Source organism: Podarcis liolepis (assembly GCF_965112155.1).
Source record: "Podarcis liolepis genome assembly, chromosome: 12".
In the NCBI taxonomy this organism is placed as follows: domain Eukaryota; kingdom Metazoa; phylum Chordata; class Lepidosauria; order Squamata; family Lacertidae; genus Podarcis; species Podarcis liolepis.
In genome coordinates, this window is record NC_139563.1 from 35651200 (window position 1) to 35669632 (window position 18433).

Sequence of the window (18433 nt, forward strand, 5' to 3'; positions counted from 1 at the left end):
TTCTAACAGAGACTGGCAAGCACAAGTGAGCACGTTTTGGACCAGGCAAGGAGATCAAGGGCCTGTTGGCAGGTTGCACGCGGCTTCCCAGGAAGAACATTTGGCAGCAACGAAGCTGTTGCTGGAGGGTGTTTGCTTCCCCCTCTCTGCCAGTTGCCCTGGGACTGATAAGGCTGTTCACACACCATCCATTTATAGTGCATTTTAAGCATGAAACTTCTTCCCAAAGAATCCTGGGGTCTGCTGTTTATTCCTCGCAGGGCTACAATTCCAAGCGCTCTTAACAAATGGCAGCTCCCGGGATTCTGGGTGGGAAGACACGTCCTTCAAATGTGCTTTGCGGCATACAGTATTCATCCTACAACACACATGTTGACCTGCATGGAAATTCCAAATGGAAATGCTCTCTGTGTGGGAAGTTAGTCATACGGGCCCTGGCAGTGCTTTTTTTCTGGGGGTACTCAAGAGTATGCAATACCGAGAAGCTTCTCCGTTAGGTATAACAGGTGAAGAGATACCAAAAGAGGATAAAATACTTTTTATTTGTGCAACGACGGTGGCGAGAATGCTTCTAGCCCAGAGATGGAGGGAAGGAGAAGTACCAACAAGAGAAGAGTGGCAGACAAAACTGATGGACTATGCAGAGATGGTGAAGATCAGAAACCAGGAAGATCAAGTATTCTTAAAAGACTGGAGTAAATATTTAATTTATTTAAAAGACCACTGTAAACAGTTCAAATCACTGGCAGGGATGTAATGTCACTTGTAATGTGGAACTAACTATAGTAACTATGGATATATAACAGATGGATAATGGTAAAAGATGCAGAAAACTTTATTTTAAATATGGAACCCATCGAGGGAGGGAGGGAGGTCCAAAGGTTCAAAAAAGGAACCTTTCAATTTAATGTTTGAAATGGTTAAAGTTAGAATGCATAAAATTAGGTAAACCCCCCCCCCCCTCTCTCTCTCTCTCTGCAGTACCGGTACATTTTCTTCTTTTTTCTTTTAAAAAAGCACTGTCCTGTCCTTGAGAATCATTCATGTGAAGGCAGGTTGAAGGAGCTGGGTATGTTTAGCCTGGAGAAGAGGTAATTAAGAGTGGATATGATTGCCAAATGTTTTAAGGACCGACACACAGAAGATGGAGCAAATTAGTTTTCTACCACAACAGAGGGTGGGACATGAACCAACAACTAAACATTGGAATGAACTTCCTGATACGTTGCAAGCTATTTGGCAGTGGAACTAGAGATGAGGAAATATACCAATTTTGTTTTCTCATTTCTCCAGTCATAAGTTTGATTTTCCACATCTGCATCAGTTTTCATTTTTTAAAAGTCCCCGTGATATTTCAGCAGCATTTTAATATGAATTTTGCATGCATTTTTGCCTAATATACATATTTCTGCAATTGGCCCTTGAATAATGCATCTCTGAACATTACTTCCACTAATATTTGTGTTTTTTATGCCACACTACTCTAGCTTCTGCATTTTTGCACACATTACTTGGCTGGAGAACATCACTGCAAAATTCAGATAATTGCAAATTTTGAAGGATGGCCATGTTTCGATTTGTGTAATTTTTTGGAAAGTCAAATTAGTGATCCAAACTGGATTTATCTCCTATCTTGAAGTGTAGCAGACTGCCCTGGCAGGTGGTGGAATCTCATTCTTTAGGAGGTTTCAGGCAGCAGCTAGATTGTCACTTCTACCAAGGGGAGAATTACTAATGGACTTCCTGCATGATCAGAGAGTTGGATGAAATAGCCTTTGAAATCCCTCCAAACGCTATGATCTTATTATCTTTGGCATGGCCTAAGTCCAAAGTGTGCAGGATTGGGATTGCAGGGAGGTGAACGCATGCTGTGCAGGTCTTGAAGAAGCACCAGTCTTAGTGGTGTGCTGACCACAAACGAACTCCTCAACTACCTATTCAACTGCTGAAACAAATAGCACCAACAGTTCATCTTCCTTTGTAAAACTGGCGGCGCTTGTGCTGTGTTAACAGTAGGGTTCCCCTCCCCCTTTATTCATGAGAAAATTCACAGTTCAACGAAGAGTGTGCATGTGAACAATTGTGATCAGATCCACGCATGGACATTTATCGTCTTATATGGTGATGTATGGAAGTGAGAGCTGGACCATAAAGAAGGCTGATCGCCGAAGAATTGATGCTTTTGAATTATGGTCTGGAGGAGACTCTTGAGAGTCCCATGGACTGATCAAACCTATCCATTCTGAAGATCAAACCTATCCATTCTGAAGGAAATCAGCCCTGAGTGCTCACTGGAAGGACAGATCCTAAAGCTTTGGCCACCTCATGAGAAGAGAAAACTCCCTGGAAAAGACCCTGATGTTGGTAAAGATGGAGGGCAAAAGGAGAAAGGGACGACAGAGGACAAGATGGTTGGACAGTGCTCTCGAAGCTACCAGCATTCGTTTGACCAAGCTGCGGGAGGCAGGGGTAGACAGGAGTGCCTGCTGTACGCTGGTCCATGGGGTCATGAAGAGTGACTAAACAACAACAACAATGGTGACAGGAATAAATTGTGCATCAAATTCAGGAAATGGGAAATAAAAAAAGAGAGCAGAAGGCTTGTTCATCATGTGCTGTACCATTTGGCCAAGGGCCAGTCCTGCAAGTACACTCCCTTCAATCAACCTTGCATCTAAAAACAAAGAGCAGATTTATTTGTATGCCCTCCAAGTGTCCTTATTTTCCAGGGACAGTCCTTGAATTAAGAAAGTATCCCAGCTTCTGATTTGATCCCGGAATGTCCCCCCACTGCCAGTGCCAGCACCACTCAGCTCAGGGAGGAAGACCTGGCACTTGTCCTAAGCTGCACCACCAGTGGTGGTTGTGAGGCAGCTTCCCATGGCTTCTCCATGGCCACTGCTGGATGCCACCCTTGGGCTGCTGGAGAGCTGGCAAGGAGGAGGAGAGGCTGCCACTGATGAGGTCCAACCCCATGTGATGCTTCATGTGCAGCCTTTCAGCCATGTATGGTGAGCGCTCAACAGCTCCCTCCCTCTTTCGATTACCCCATGCAGGCACCAAAAGCTGGACTTTTCTCAAGCCGCTGCTGCATGTTGCTGACGTGCTACATTTGGGTCAGCGGTAAGGATGGGGGAGAAAGTCAGTTTTGTTTGCACTTTAACGAGAAACAACAGCCTCATTCTCACCCCAATGTGAGAACTGAAACACAGCGGGCCGTCGAAGTTTGCACTTATCCAAATTTTGTGATGCAATTGGAGAAAGCGTGCATAATAATGAATGCATTCAGGAAAATATTGTTTTTTAAAAAATATTGCATGGCGAAATTGCTTGAAAAAAATGTGTATATTAGCCAAACTGCATGGGGAAAGTGTTGATTGGGGGAAATTCCCACTACGCTGCTGTGAAATTTTCCTGTGAAAGTGGTGCTCTCCGGATGATTTAGGCTACAATTCCCATCAGCCTCAGTACGACTCTTCCTGACACAGAAATGAAAGTTTTCTATAGATGGCAAAGCTTAATTCCCTGGGCTTTGTACAGGAGGGGGAATGCAAAATAACCAAATCAAACCAAACTACCAGGATCTTAATGCCCGAGTGTGAAAGAAAAATCTAGTTTCTGTGCTGTTAGTTTGAGACATGTGAAGCATGAATACTTGACAGGATGCCTACAAAAATGTCTATCATAGGAATTTTTTTGTGTATTTTTTATTTTGTAAAGGCCCCTCATATGTGCATCTGGCCTTGGTGGAGGGTGTTCAATGGATAAAATACCATTTTAGGTTGTGTGTGGCAATATCTGACCACACCCAATGAGTGAAAGGCGTTTAGCTCACCACACAGTTATAAAACCATGAATAGCAGGGTTTGTGAAAGCTTTCTTTGGTATATGCACAGGATTACTGTTCAGAGACACTCCTGTTGGCTCATAACACTTATACAATTTCATTCAGATTTAGATCCTAGCAAGGGACCCTTGTGTGTATTTTCTGAACTGGCCTTTATGAAATTATTGGCTTCCATGTAAACTGTTCTCGAAGGGGAAAACATGGAGGTGTTATTAAAGAGATCAAGGCTGCAATCCTATACAGACTTACCTTGGCTGTAACTTCTATCGAACTCAATAGTTTTACTTCTGAGTCAAGTGGGCAGGCTTGTATTATGAAGTATTGCATCTTATCCCAGTCCCCAATTTCTTTATCAGACTTGTCTGAATTTCTTTTTTCTTTTTTGCACTGGCATATTCCCATGGTCCCAGAACATGCTCTGAAGACCCGTGATACAGCAGCCTTGATGAAACCAAGCAGATCTTGTTCCAGTCAGTACCTAGATGGGTGACTGCCTTGGAACTTTATGTATACTGTCTTGAGATACAAAGGAAGATGAGAAATACAGTGGTACCTCGAGTTACAGACGCTTCAGGTTACAGACTCCGCTAACCCAGAAATAGTACCTTGGATTAAGAACTTTGCTTCAGGATGAGAACAGAAATCGTGCGGCGGCAGCAGGAGGCCCCATTAGCTAAAGTGGTCCCTCAGGTTAAGAACAGTTTCAGGTTAAGAATGGACCTCCGGAATGAATTAAGTTCTTAACCCGAGGTACCACTGTAGATGTGTTTTATGATGTTTGTCATGGTTAACTTAATCCTGTTGATATGCCTGGTGCGTAAGAACATAGGAAGAATCCTATTAGATAATAACATCTGGCTCAGTATCCTGTTCCCACAGTGGCCAACCAAATGCTTATGGGAAATTCACTGCAAGAAGAAAAAGTTACAGGGAACCAGGCAGAGAGCCTTCTCAGTAGTGGCGCCTGTGCCCTCCCATCTGAGGTTAAACAGATAAATAACTATCTGACTTTGAGAAGGCATCTGAAGGCAGCCCTGTATAGGGATGTTTATAATGTCTGGTGTTTTATTGTGGTTTTTATATTTTGCTGGAAGCTCCCCAGGGTGGCTGGGGCAACCCAGTCAGATGGGCAATATATAAATAATAAAATTATTATTAAGCCTGTAAGCAGGACGCGAGCACAATAGCACTATTGCCACTTGTGGGGATAGTATTTGGGTATGTACAGCCATTATGACTAGTGGTCCTTGGTAGCTTAATCCTCCATAAATATGCTTAATTACCCTTTTAAAGCCATCCAAGTTGGCAAGCATCACAATATCTAGTGAGAACAAATTCTGTTAGTTAACCATGCACTGTGTGAAAAGAATGTTATTTCTTCTGTCCCAAATCTTCCCTGTGTGAGGGAAGGGGGGGGGGGGAAAGCTTCTCTTTATCCACTTTCCCCACAACATGCATAGCCTTATAGACAGTTTTTGGGTTCTCTGTTGACTCTTTTTCAAAGCTAAAAAGCTCCAGTGTTGTAACCTTTTCTCAGAGAGGAGCTTGAACATTTTGGTTGCTCTATTCAGCACCTTTTCCAGCTCTACAATATCCGTTTTGAGGAGAAGCCACCAGAAAGGTAAATGGTTTTCCGAGTGTGGTTGCGGCCTGCTTGCCAAGGACTCCCTTAAGACTCTCATTGGTTTCTTTGCCTCAGTGTCTTTACCTGCCCCACACATATAACATCATGTGTAGCAATAGGTGAGCATGGTTGGTGGGGGAATGTCTGATGGGCTTGATTTGGTTTGTGGTCTGGAGGTTGCCCACCGCTGCTTTAATGGGAATGTTTGCTATGGACTTACAGGCAGTGAAAATTTTGTGTGGGGGTTTCATTCCTGGCCTTCACATGTGTTGGCAAAGTGCACATAAGTGCCCTCCGCCCTGTTACGCCCCACTCCACCCTTGTGCTGCCTTCTTCCAGGTCCAAAAGGGCCCACACATTGGCAATTGCACATGAATTGGGTGAACCTAAAATGGTCACCGCCTGTATTTAGAAAATTTACCGTATTTTTCGCTCTAGACCACAAGACGCACCTAGTTTTTGGAGGAGGAAAACAAGAAAAAAAATCTGAATCTCAGAAACCAGAACAGTGAAAGCAGCAATCCCTCTTGCTGTTCTGGCTTCTGGGATAGCTGCGCAGCCTGCATTCACTCCATAAGACGCACACACATTTCCCCTTACTTTTTAGGAGGGAAAAAGTGAGTCTTATAGAGCAAAAAATACGGTATATACAGTGGTACCTCGGGATGTGAACGGGATCTGTTCCGGAGCCCCGTTTGCATCCTGAAGCGAACGTAACAAAAGATGGCGCATCTGCGTGTGTGCGGATCGCATTTTGCCGCTTCCGCGCATGCGCGTGATGTCATTTTGAGCGTCTGTGCATGCACGAGCGGCGAAACCCGGAAGTAATGCACTCCATTACTTCCGGGTTGCCGTGGAGCGCAACTTGAACACGCTCAACCCGAAGTACATTTAACCCAAGGTATGACTGTACTGTGTAACGTTTTTGGCAGGGACATGGGTGGTGCTGTGGTCTAAACCACAGAGCCTAGGGCTTGCCGATCAGAAGGTCGGCGGTTTGAATCCCTGCGACAGGGTGAGCTCCCATTGCTCGGTCCCTGCTTCTGCCAACCTAGCAGTTTGAAAGCACGTCAAAGTGCAAGTAGATAAATAGGTATTGCTCCAGTTGGAAGGTAAACGGTGTTTCTGTGCGCTGCACTGGTTCGCCAGAAGCGGCTTAGTCATGCTGGCCACATGACCCGGAAGCTGTATGCTGGCTCCCTCGGCCAGTAAAGCGAGATGAGCGCCACAACCCCAGAGTCGTCCACGACTGGACCTAATGGTCAGGGGTCCCTTTACTTTTAACATTTTTGGCAAAAATCCCTTGGTGATTCAAGCCCCTAAATAATTGATGTTTGAAAAGTTGTTTGATATTTCTTTAAAAAAGCAACTCACGCTTGATTTCTTTTTACAAAAATATGGTTAAAAGAATGTTGCTTGTTTTACTAAAAAATCATTATTTTTCCTTGTCTGCATCCCATGCTCCTCGTTTCCCCTGATGTTCTGGGCTGGCAGAGCCTTCCAGTGGATTTGGTACAGTCACAATATCAGAGCACAGATCATGGAGCCACAGTTGCTACTGTAATTCAAGCAATTGCCACATAGGCAATTTTTCAGTCCCTTGACACAGGCCTCACTCACGTGCAGCAAGGCTTTATATTCCTGGTTTTCGAATCTACAAAAGGGTTGTTAAGGGTTGTTTACCGTTTCAATTTCTTCTGGTAGGTCAAATGTAAATCTGTACCTTTTGGGACTCCAGGTATGTGAAATTCAGCTTGTTTGTTGTCAGGTGGAAAGGGCTACTGCTGCCTAGCAAATTAAAATCAATATGTAATAAATTTTGTTTGCAAGTGAACTTTAATCCCGAATGGCTGTGTTCCTGCACCTCATTATTCTCCCCCTGCCACACTTTCTGAGTTCCAGTCTGTCAATATGTATCATCCTCTTTGACTGCAATATGAAGGCTAAGTAAGGATGCATTCAAGTTCAGCTCATTTAACAGCACAATCCTCACCTCTTCGGCTCCGAAATAGGTCCTAAGGGGGCTTACTTCCCGGTAAACAAGGTTAGGACTACAGCCATAGGCTCATAGATTTTGGTGGGAGAACATGCAGGTGTGTTTTTTATTAACTCAGCTATCAAAATTAATGAGAGTTGTTCAAACTGCTTACATTTGGGTGCATTTAGCCCCATATGTTCACTGTGATCTCGTTCTCTCAATAAAGTTCATTACCATGTCTATGTGCATTCCTAAATGCCATCACAAGAGCCAACGACAGTGGCGTTTTGGCATGGAAATAGAAACATGAAACAACATCTGATTTTATTTTTGCTCACTTGACAGTTTAGATTTTCTCTTGATGGATCAAACTCGTTCCCGAGCCATGAATGCTGCGCTGTGGCCATTTGTTTGGATGATTAGCTCCTTTCTTCTGCTTGGATACTTTCCTTGGTACCATTACTGTTGGTCACTGGCTCTGCCTTTTCTCTAGTACAGTGTGTTGATACTGCTGTTAGTGTCAGCATAAACGATGCGGTAGGGCACACACTTGCGCTTGGTTATTCTCAAATGCCGCCAAATTTTGCAGAGAAATGCAAGAGAGTAAAAGGCAAATGAGTGCACTTGGCTGCAGTCCATAATCTAATTGTCGCAGAGTAGTCCTATTAAGGCAAATATAATGAATACCACAATGAGTGCATAACAACAACAACAACAATAAAAGTCCTTGAGTCTCAGTTCTTTCTAAAAACTTCATCTATGCAATGGGCATTTTAGTATCTCAAAACATTTTGCTAAAATATTATATAATAGAAATGACTCTCAGTATGGCCATTCCCAAAGGCAAAAGTAGGGAAGATCGGTTTTGTTAATTTCAGCAAAGGTCAGTGTCATCCTAACTAACTTGTGCCCACTGGGTAGGATTAAGACTCCAAATCTCTGTGTCAGGAAGGCACAGCACTAAACCAGGTAAAAAAAGGTAAAAGGTAAAGGACCCCTGGACAGTTGAGTCCAGTCAAAGGTGACTATGGGGTTGTGGTGCTCATCTCGCTTTCAGGCCGAGGGAGCCGGCATTTGTCCACAGACAGCTTTCTGGGTCATGTGGTCAGCATGACTAAACCACTTCTGGAGCAACGGGACACCGTGATGGAAACCAGAGCGCACAGAAACACTGTTTACTTCCCCGCTGCAGCAGTACCTATTTATCTACTTATACTGTTGCTTGAGGTGTGGCTAGGCGGGTCTCACGTTGCTACACCTTCTCTTCCAGCAAGACAACCATCTTGCACTTGCTACAAGTGTACTGTTGCTTGTTCTCTGACAGAATGGCAAACATGGCAACAGTGTTACAGGTCACTGCAGCAGCTCCCTTGCCCTCCATGTCTCTGGTCCTATGCACACCGAGAGACAGAGCTAATAGTTTTGGATAGTGTACAGCAGCCACCCTCTCATTTGCTTTAAATCTGGGTTGCAAACTGTATCTGTTACAAGGAACATTTTGTTTTTGTCTTTTATTGTTGTTTGGGAATTACTGTGTATTGTATTTTTAACATTGCCTTGCTCATAAGTTGCTATGGGGATATTTATTGATGAGATGGTTACATGCATTTTGTAAATAAATAAATTCTGTTTCTTGAATGAGCCTTATGCCATGCACACACTCAGGAGTGTATGCCTGCACACACTCAGGAAAAAGCCACATTGAAATCAGTTGTACTAGGCTGCCAAATCCTTTCTTCAGTACATAGAAATGCACAGAGGCTCACAGCACAAGAGCTTTTCATCAAATTTCCCTCTAAGCCCTTAACTTTGTTTCCCTCAAGATTTCTGTTGAGGTTATCAGGTTAAGATATGCACTAAAACACACATATTGGGCCCCCAGATCAATAACTAAGCACACCTGTCTGCCATTTTAGTAGAAGTGTCAATCTGAGATTGGCACACAGGCCTGGGGCGTGGACTTCACTGAACAAGAAAAAAGGGGGAGAACAATATATTTGTGACTGTTCAGTCAGAAAACATGTTGAAGCCAGTCTGTAGTATACAATGATATAGGAACAGGAAGTATAGCTATACTGTACTAAAACAGAAAAAGTACTCTGCTACCTCATGGTTGTTTCCTGATTTTAAGAACGGCCTCTTTCCCTGCTTTTAATACCATTTCCATAGATTATGAAAATCCTCCTGGATCTTTAAACGAGGGAAACAAAGCCTCATATTTGTTATTCATAATTCATGTAGCCTAGGGTTTTCCATTTGGATTTTGTTTGTTATACAGTAACATTATAACACATTGTTATTATCATGGCTATTAATGCTAATATTGCTATTATTAATTATTATTATTATTAAACAAACAGGCTGTATTGCAAGATCATCCACACAAACTATGAACAAGTGATTATCCATTTGAAGGTCAACTGTATGGAAATCAATAGAGCTTATTGTCAAGAGTATACGTTCGGTCTTGGGTGTAAAAAAAAGTACTGCATGAACAACAGGAGCACATTCTCACTTAGCTCAGATAAAAAGAAGAAACAATCATTTTAATTTTTCATTTTATTTTTAGTATTACACCATTTATGTCCTAACAACAGGTTCAAGGTGGTTCCCTCTTCCTCCTTTTATTCTCACAGCAACTCTGTGAGGGGGGGGGGGGGTTAAGCTGCCTATGCACCATGCATTTAAAGCACAGTCTCTCCCTTTAGCATCCTGGGAACTGTAGTTTAAAGGTGTTGGGAACTGTAGTTCTGTGAGGGGGGCACAAACTACGACCCCCAGCATTCCTTGGGAGAAGCCATGCGCTTTAAATGCACGGTGTGCCCGCAGCCTACATAAACCCGAGCTACCTTTCCCCCACATCGCGCCCTGCAGTGGGGGGGGGGGGAGCCTCAGATAAGAAATCCTATTTACAGTGAAATTCTTGCGACGTTTACTTAGATATTAAAACCTGAAGCGCTTTACTTCTTCAATCAGGCAACCCTTTGCTCCCAAGAGAAGGGAGGCTGGATCCAACCCACACCAAAACGAGTTGTTAAAAATAAATAAATAAGGGGTTAAAAGGGGAGGAGCCATAGAAGAAAAGGGGTGGGGTTTCCCCGTCCTTCCCGCGCGCTCGCTCGCTCCCAGCAAGATCAATTGGCGAGCCGAGCGGGAGGGAAAACTTTCGCGCGCGCGTCTCCATCGGGGCGCGCGCGCGAGAGAGCGCGAGGGCTTCCCGCTTTCTCCTCTGTGCGTGTATTGTGGGAGTGCGCGCGCGCGCTCGCGCTCTCACAGAGCCCACACACGCGACAGATACGGTGCCTCTCTCAAGAGGCAGGGAGCGCTCTACGCGCGCGCGTGCGCCCTGCTGCCGCTGCTGCTGCTGCCGGCGGTAGTGGCGGTGGCGGTTTCGCGGGCTCCTGGCTGGAGACTTCCAGAGCGTTAGATGGGGCTGAGGCAGAGCGGCGCCCACTGAGGAGGAGGAGGCGGAGGGTGCGCGCGCGCGCGCGAGGGAGACGAGGCCAAGGCAGCCGACCGACCAACGTTCCAACCAACGTTCCAACCAACGAACCAACCAACCAACCAACGGCCGCCTCGCCGGTAACTGCCCCAACAGCAGCAACTGCCTTCTCAACAGTCCCGGCGCGAGCTGGGCGGGCGGGCGCCTGCGCCTCTCCACGCGGAGGGGCGGTGCGGCGGTCCTGTTGCTCTCCCCCCCCCCCCCGGGGTGTGGGTGGGTGTTTGTGTGTGTGGAGCCGGGAGTTTCTCTACTATTCGGGCTGAGGAAAGAGAGGCTCATGTGGGACTAGGAGGAGGAGGAGGCGGCAACTGCCCCGTGACTCTCCTCTCAGCGCGAAGGGAGCCATGGGGCGGCCTCCTCGCCTCGCCAGCCTTGTGCTGAGAGGGGCTCCCTCAGGTAGAGAGACGACCCTTTCTTCCCCCTCCTCCCCGTTGTGCCATAGGGGCTCCTGGCGCCTCTCTTTTGCCCCCCCCCGCCCTTTTTGTCGGGCCTCGTATGGCCCCTTCCTCTCCTAGCGCTCCCCTGGATTATCCCCGGTGGTGGAGCAGGAGGAGGAGGAGAAAATACTTGCCGGGGGAGGGAGGGGAGATAATCTTTTCCCTCCCGCCCGGGATTATCTCCCCGCCCTCTGCGGGATTATCCTGTCCGCCCTCCCTCCCTCTCCCCCCCTTCCCTCGCTCACCCCGCCTCCTCCAGCAAATCCTCGGGGCGGCGTGGGGACAAATCCCACCCACCCAAGAGTCGCTCCCGCGCGCTCTTCTTTCCCTTCCCCAAAAATCTTGGCTTCTTCCACCAGGTGAAAGGCACGTATTTTGTTGGGCTGTTTGTTATTAATTTATTTTTTTTTGGTTGGTGGTGGTGGTGGGGAAACCGGTGGCTGCGATCCGCATTGAAACTGAAGGTGGAAAGGGAGAGAAAAAGGGTGGTGGGTGGGCTGCGATTGCCACGGCGGTGCTGTCACCTCGCTGGATTTGGAGCTCAGGAGGGCGGGAGGCAGGGCGAGCGCGTGGATTGGCCGCGGGGGAAGGGAGGCTGGGGGGGGGGGAAGAAGGTAGGTAAGTGTTGCAATCCGCCACTAATGCAGCGAGGTGGGGGGTTGCGGGTGGCAACGTGCCGGCGGCCCCCCCTCCCACGGTAGCATTTCTTGAGTGCCCAGGGTGTTGCTATACGGAGGGGGGGGGGCGGAAGGGAGCCAGTCGGTTCTTTGGCTTGATCATGCTTTCTTGGTGTGATCGGCTTCGTCCTTACGAAACTGTAGAGCGAAGCTTTCTCCCACCCACTAACCCACCCCCGCCCCCCAATTTTTTTGGATTTTAACTCTTCGAAATGCCTTGGGTGCCTCGCACGCCACAGCAGTTGAAATAGTTTTACTTAAGGCACAAAATGTGAATGGGGGAAAAACCCCCCGCATGGATGTCATTTGTTGTAAGTTGGGCTGGGCTCTGAATGGAGTGGACTTGCTTCTGGCTTTCCGCCAATTGGTTGTGGCTATTGCTGACAGAAGGAAGGGCGGGCGTCATTTAAATTAATGCTCTGACGACACAGCAGTATAAGATAATCACGTTTGGCTCGTGGTAGAACCAGTGGTGGTGATCTGGTTATGTGGTTCCTTTTCACCTGTTTGAGCTAGGTGCAGCGATCTGGATGACTGGTGCTGCAGAGCTTCTTTTCAATTCTGCTGCACAGAGCTCAGGATTACATCCATCCATTAAACTTCATTTTATTGGCTTTGGGAAGAGGAGGGGCCTTTGGAAACTGAACAGAGGCAGGGTAACTATAAATAGACCTTTGGACTAGAGGAAGCTTTGAGCAAATTCTGGTATATTGTATTTGAACCACTAGTATCTGTTTATTGGATGACTGTCATAATGTTCTTATTATGGCTGATGGCTTCTATCATGTCAGTGAGGGGTTGTTTCTAAAAGGCCAGCTACTGTTCTCTGTCATTATAATAATCTTGTACTTGATATATAAGCTGATAAAATGGTAGACGGTTCAACCATCTCCTTTTTGCTGTTTGTGGACTACTTGGAAATTATTAATTAGAGCTAGATGTTTATTGCAGCAGGGCATTGTGCCCTGAATGATAATGGAGTTTGTTTTTGGATATATAGGCCACTTAATTTTGTTAAATGTTCCTTTTAGTAACTGTCTTTTGTATATTAATATTACAGTGACATCTCAATATTTCACTGTATGTACACTGTCTCATCTGAGCCTTGATCATATCTAGAGTTTTACTCTTGGATCGTTATTCTGACCATATTTATGTTGTCAATAATTTAATATGGAGACTGACAGAACCCTGAAGAAGTGACTGTCTGCTGTACTGGGACAAATTTTGCAAGCCAAAAATCTTTATGAAAAGCCTGAATAGCTCTTGTAAAATTGGTACAATAGTGTTTCTTCTAAATGAAGCAGCTGTATTTACAAATGGCAATAAATTAGTATCATGTATTAATTAACTTCCTATTCCCTTTCATTAAAGGGAATGGCTGTGTGGAAGAAAAAATGATGTCTCACGTATTAGCCTAAAATCCTGATGAAGACGTGTCTAAGCAGGTGTGTTGCAAGCTTTATTAATGAATTGCAGTGTTAGATATGTATTCATATATAATTTTTTGATATTATTTAACAGCTCATTGAAAATAATTCCTTGTCAGAAAACATTGATAAGAGGAAGTCGTTTTATGCAAACTGCTTAGAGGGTTGAAAAAAAAATTATGCTGTATATAAATACTGTTGAAATAAATAAATGACATATGTGGAAAGCTGTGCATGTAGGGATGAATTTTATTTTCACAATGATTTCCAGGTTTCAGTGCATGCTCAGGTACATTTGGATAAGATTTAAATTATCAAAGCAACTTGTAGATCATAGCACATTATTAGTATGCAGCTGTTGATTGCTGCTAAAAGGACAAGTGAATATTATGTTTGGAGAGAAAGTATTTTCAGATAGCATGAATATGGAATTTGAAGTATCTAGGGGGCTGTTGGATAAGCCGATTTTAGACCTTAGACTTCTTCTTGTGTCTTGTTTGCTTTCTCAATCATTTTTAGCCTACTTCGGGAGGGTGCACTGTGTATGTATGATAAGTAAAAACATGTAAATATGGAATATGATATCCGTTCGGTGTCATAGTTTCGAGTTTTGAGAAAAAGGCATAGCGGGATCTAGTGGGGGGTCTCAAGGGTATGAACACTTTTAAATGTTGTAAACTGACAAATGATATATTGACTTGTATGGTAATAGTGTGTTGGGGGGATTGAAATGCTACCAGAACATGTTGCAATCCCCAGAATCATTGCCTTATGATGGTGTTCCTTTCTTAAACTTGAAAGCTGGAGCCATAGTGCAATATAGTGCCTATGAAAGTGGATGTTAGTAAAGACTAGTACTTCTGCAAATTGGCATTGCATTGATACAATGCCCTGTGGTGTGTTTGCCAATCGTATATCTTTGTCAAATGTGTGATGTGTTTGTCTGATTGTCTTTTGTCACACAAAATCCAATTGAATAAGTCATTCTCTTATGTCACTGGCCTGTGAGTTTTGTACACACATGGTAATACAATGGCCTGAATCTATACATAGTAGACAATCAATAGGGCTCTTGAAAAACATTTCATTGGAATGCTGATGTTAATAAATGAAATGGAATAGATACAATAATAAAGTCACAAAATCTCATCAAATGTTTTATATCAATTTTAAAAATATTAACTTTAAATAGTGTACTTGAAATAAGTGTGTTTCACTGGAACTTCTTATGTGTCCTTCGGTGCATATCCTGAAATTAAATCTTAAGTTGACATTCTCTCTGTGTTAATCATCAGTTTAAAGCAAGGATTGGGAACTGGGTGACTTCCAGATGTTGCTGAACTATAACTCACATCATTTCCACCCAGCACCAGCAATGATGGGAGTTACAGTCCAACTATCTGGCAGTCACCAGGGTCCCCTTCCCTTCTTTAAAGCAGTGAAATACTTTTGGAGGGTTAGAAAAGGCCGTTGTAACTTGACATTGCCCACCTGGATTGGGTTAGACCAGAAGTTGTTTTCACGGCCATGCTAAGTGACTATACATCTAAACCAGGGTTTCCCAAATTTGGGCCTCCAGTTGTTGTTGGACTACAATTCCCATCAGCCCTAGCTAGCATGAACAGTGGTCAGGGATGATGGAAATTGTAGTCCAAAAGCAGCTGGAGACCCAAGTTTGGGAAGTCCTGATCTAAAGATATTCTGGATGGCAATAATTAGCTTGACAGCCTTTCCTATTACAGTAGCAAGTAGTGTAGCATTGAAGTAGTTTCAGCATTCCAAATAATAAAGGAAACTAAAAACTGACTTTAGCTAATTCAGTAGGACTCTTATAAACCCACCTTACTTGCCAGGCACTGTGAACCTGTGTTCCTCCAGATGTTGGCTGGACTACAACTGGAGATCACCTGGAGAAGGCTGGGCTACATGTTACTCTGGGGTTATCCAAACACTAGTTACTGACAACCCTTACAAATGTTCAGTCAGCCAAGATTCTGCTAATTTAAGGCACTCCATACACCCAGTCAGTCCAAATGATGAAAGTAACAGCAGTTAACAAACCTACTAAGGACATGCCTTTAATTGTTAGACAGATCTTATATAGATATGGCTGACTCAGATAATCATTCTCTGATATATATATATATATATATATATATATATATATATATATATATATATCAGATGGCTGCTGGTTCTTTGGTGAGAGGCTTTTCATGAATGAATACATCAGATGATATCAAGGCGCAGTGTATATAAGAGAGCCTTTGATGTAAGAGCTGGCAATAAAGCTTGCATAGAATACCAACCTTATTCAGTGGTTCGTACCACAGATCAGTCTTGTAATGTAAAGGGAAGTTTGGTCGAAATGTATCTCAGAGAAACAAATGTACTGAGTTGTCTTACAGAAGATCTTGATTACTAGGAGCTGACTTATTGCCTAGCACAATGACCTAGAAACTACTATTAGAAGCAGGAGTGATGACCTTTGCTCTGCATTGTTTTGGTTGAAAGAACTTTATTACACTTGGCATGGGGGATATCAGTTTTTCCTATCATCATGTTAAATCTTGCTGTGGAGGATGCAAAACCTTCAGGAGCAGCTTTCAGGGGTGAACTATATGCCATTGGAAGATAAGGTGCTGGAAAACTACACCCATAAATGGTATTTGGCTCTTGGCCTCTGTTTTAGTTTTCTCTTCCTCTTAATTATTTTGCATACCAAGCAGAGTCAGCAGCATCTAATGGGGCTCACATATTCCCCAAATGCAAATAATAATTCAGTCAAACTTAGAGGAGTTATGCATGTATTGTGAACAAAGGAACTGTACAAAGCCTCCAAAACATGCAGAAAAAACAATGTTAGAGTAAAATGTTAAGGGTTGTGGATTAAAATGCTTTTGGCTACACCCAAACTGCACTGGAAATTATTTGTTTAGAAGGACTTTTCATAAAAAAATATTCTGAAAAACCCAGTATATGGAGTTCCTTTTGCTGAAACCCTTGGAGAATTCAGATAGTTTGGTGGGATGTTACTTACTTTGCTGAAGCTGTGCTGACACTTCTATGCATGGCATGTACATCTATTTTGAACAATTCTTGCCTTGGTGGTTTCCCCCATAATGCTTGTCAAATGTTTGGTTGATGTCCTGTGTACTGGTAGCTCCCTGGGTTCTTTTTGAAAGTTTTGTGCTGGCTACCTTCTATTATCTGATAGGGGCTAAGATTTTGTTAAAAGTTAAATTGCCTTGTCATTTCAGATTTTAAGTGACACCTGATTCTTATGCTTTCTTACAGTTTAATTGATTTTCCTTTCCTTTCCCTTTATTCCCTCTACATGAATGTATGATTCTGTTGTATTGACAAAGTTGTAGCTTAGGTGGTTATTTTTCTTCAGTAGTGTCTGTGATGAAGCAAATAGAATTTTTAAATTAAGGTTTTTCAGGGTTGCTTTTATGACCTTCATCTAATCCTTTCTGTGTCCTGAGTTAGTGCTGCTACTGAGTGTTCTTAAACAGACATCTTGGTGCCCTTTAAAATATAGTTACCTTGCTAGAGTTGTGTTCTTCCGTTTCATCAATTTGGAGAAGGTTTTTCCTTCTATAAAGTCTTCCTTTGCTTTGTAGCTCTTCCTTGGCTCTGTTTAATTACCGGTATATTGGTATTTTCTGGCATTTGTCCTTCGTCAACTGAGGTCTTGATTTTCCAGAATGCATGACATTTGCACCAGTGATACAGATGCAGGTTTGCCTGGGGTACCTGGTCTAGCAAGTGAATATGGATCTTCATAATTTGATTGGATACGTGTATTTCTTTTCCTTTGCATCAATCTTCAGTTTTATTATTTATTTATTAAATTTGTATACCGCCCTTCATTTGTAGATCTTGAGGCGGTTCACAGCATAAAAATACAAGATAAAATATATAATACATAACAAGCACAAAACAAACCAGTAACCCCCCTCCCACAAACACATTTAAAAGGGCATAAGATGTTAATCATCTTATGGTTGAAGAGCTATATAATGAAAGTGCCAGCTGAACCTCCCTGGGGAGAGCATTCCACAAATGGAAAGCCACTGCAGAAAAGGCCTTTTTTCACATTGCCACCTCCACACCTCTCATGGAGAAGACACATGAAGAAGGGCCTCCTATTTAATCCTTTAGTAATTCCCATGCTCTCTGCAGTAATCTGATTCTCAACTGTGCATATTTAGGTTGTTTTTTTAAGCCAATTCTCTTTCTTTCTGGTGCTGTTCTCCTTGAAATTGAATGACTGATACCCTGCCCACATACATGTTGAACTAAATAGTATTATTGTTGTTGCTAGGAGACTTAAGCTGCAATCCTAAACTTACTTGCTTCTTTTGGAGTAAGTACCATTGAAATATTTCTGAGCAAACATGATTAGGATTGGACTGTTAGCAGATTCTCGGCACTATTTGAGTTATTTCTGGTTTGGTTGACTTTCTATTTGTGCCTATCATGAGTTGCCATATGAATGTGTTAAGTTACTCTCTTGTTTGTGTAGCATTTCTGATTTGTTCCATTTCAGTTCACTATAACCATATGACTGAATTGGTTACAAGATTGTAGCCAGATCTTTCTGTTTATGATACAAATTTGTCTCCTCCTCCTGTTCCAAATGACCCAGCCTCTGAAGTTCCCTTAACTTAACTTCCCTTAACTCCCTTCTCAGTTCATTCACATAATTTTCTTGGTTAATGGGGTCTGGGCAGCCATGTATTTTACTTCTGCCTGGTTCTGGAAATGAGAGCCCAAACCATTTGAAGGTACAATAAAGGTTTACATTTGTGTGGTGTGTGCTCCTTGTTCAGACCTCAACTACATCAGGTACTCTTGTCAAAAAATTGGTCTAGGCTACAAGCTACCCCACAAGTATGAGTGAGCAAGACACCAGTTTCTAGAAGATGCTTG

The 18433-nt window shown here is 43.4% G+C and overlaps 1 protein-coding gene and 1 long non-coding RNA gene across 32 annotated transcripts in view; one reads left to right on the forward strand and one right to left on the reverse strand.

The window, feature by feature from the left end:
• Positions 1 to 7758: 7758 nt before the first annotated feature.
• On the reverse strand, positions 7759 to 10480 carry LOC310690050. Of its 2 annotated transcripts, none has more exons than XR_014517842.1 (2): positions 10363 to 10480; positions 7759 to 8111 (listed from the first exon to the last, which is right to left on the reverse strand). It is a non-coding gene; the product is annotated as an uncharacterized lncRNA (long non-coding RNA). The 2 variants fall into 2 exon arrangements; XR_014517843.1 differs by lacking the exon at positions 10363 to 10480 and adding an exon at positions 9556 to 9678.
• Positions 10481 to 10554: 74 nt separating this feature from the next.
• Positions 10555 to 18433, forward strand: part of PALS2 (protein associated with LIN7 2, MAGUK p55 family member) — a 41166-nt gene continuing 33287 nt past the window's right edge. For 4 of the 30 annotated variants that reach the window (XR_014517691.1, XM_083468298.1, XM_083468300.1 and 1 more), the window contains exon 1: positions 10846 to 11031. The gene's annotated coding sequence lies outside the window, so the exon portion shown is untranslated. Of the gene's footprint in view, positions 11032 to 11075; positions 11755 to 13439; positions 13514 to 17845; positions 17868 to 18433 lie in introns of those variants that run through there. The other 26 variants (XR_014517692.1, XR_014517693.1, XM_083468290.1 and 23 more) reach the window with 17 other exon arrangements.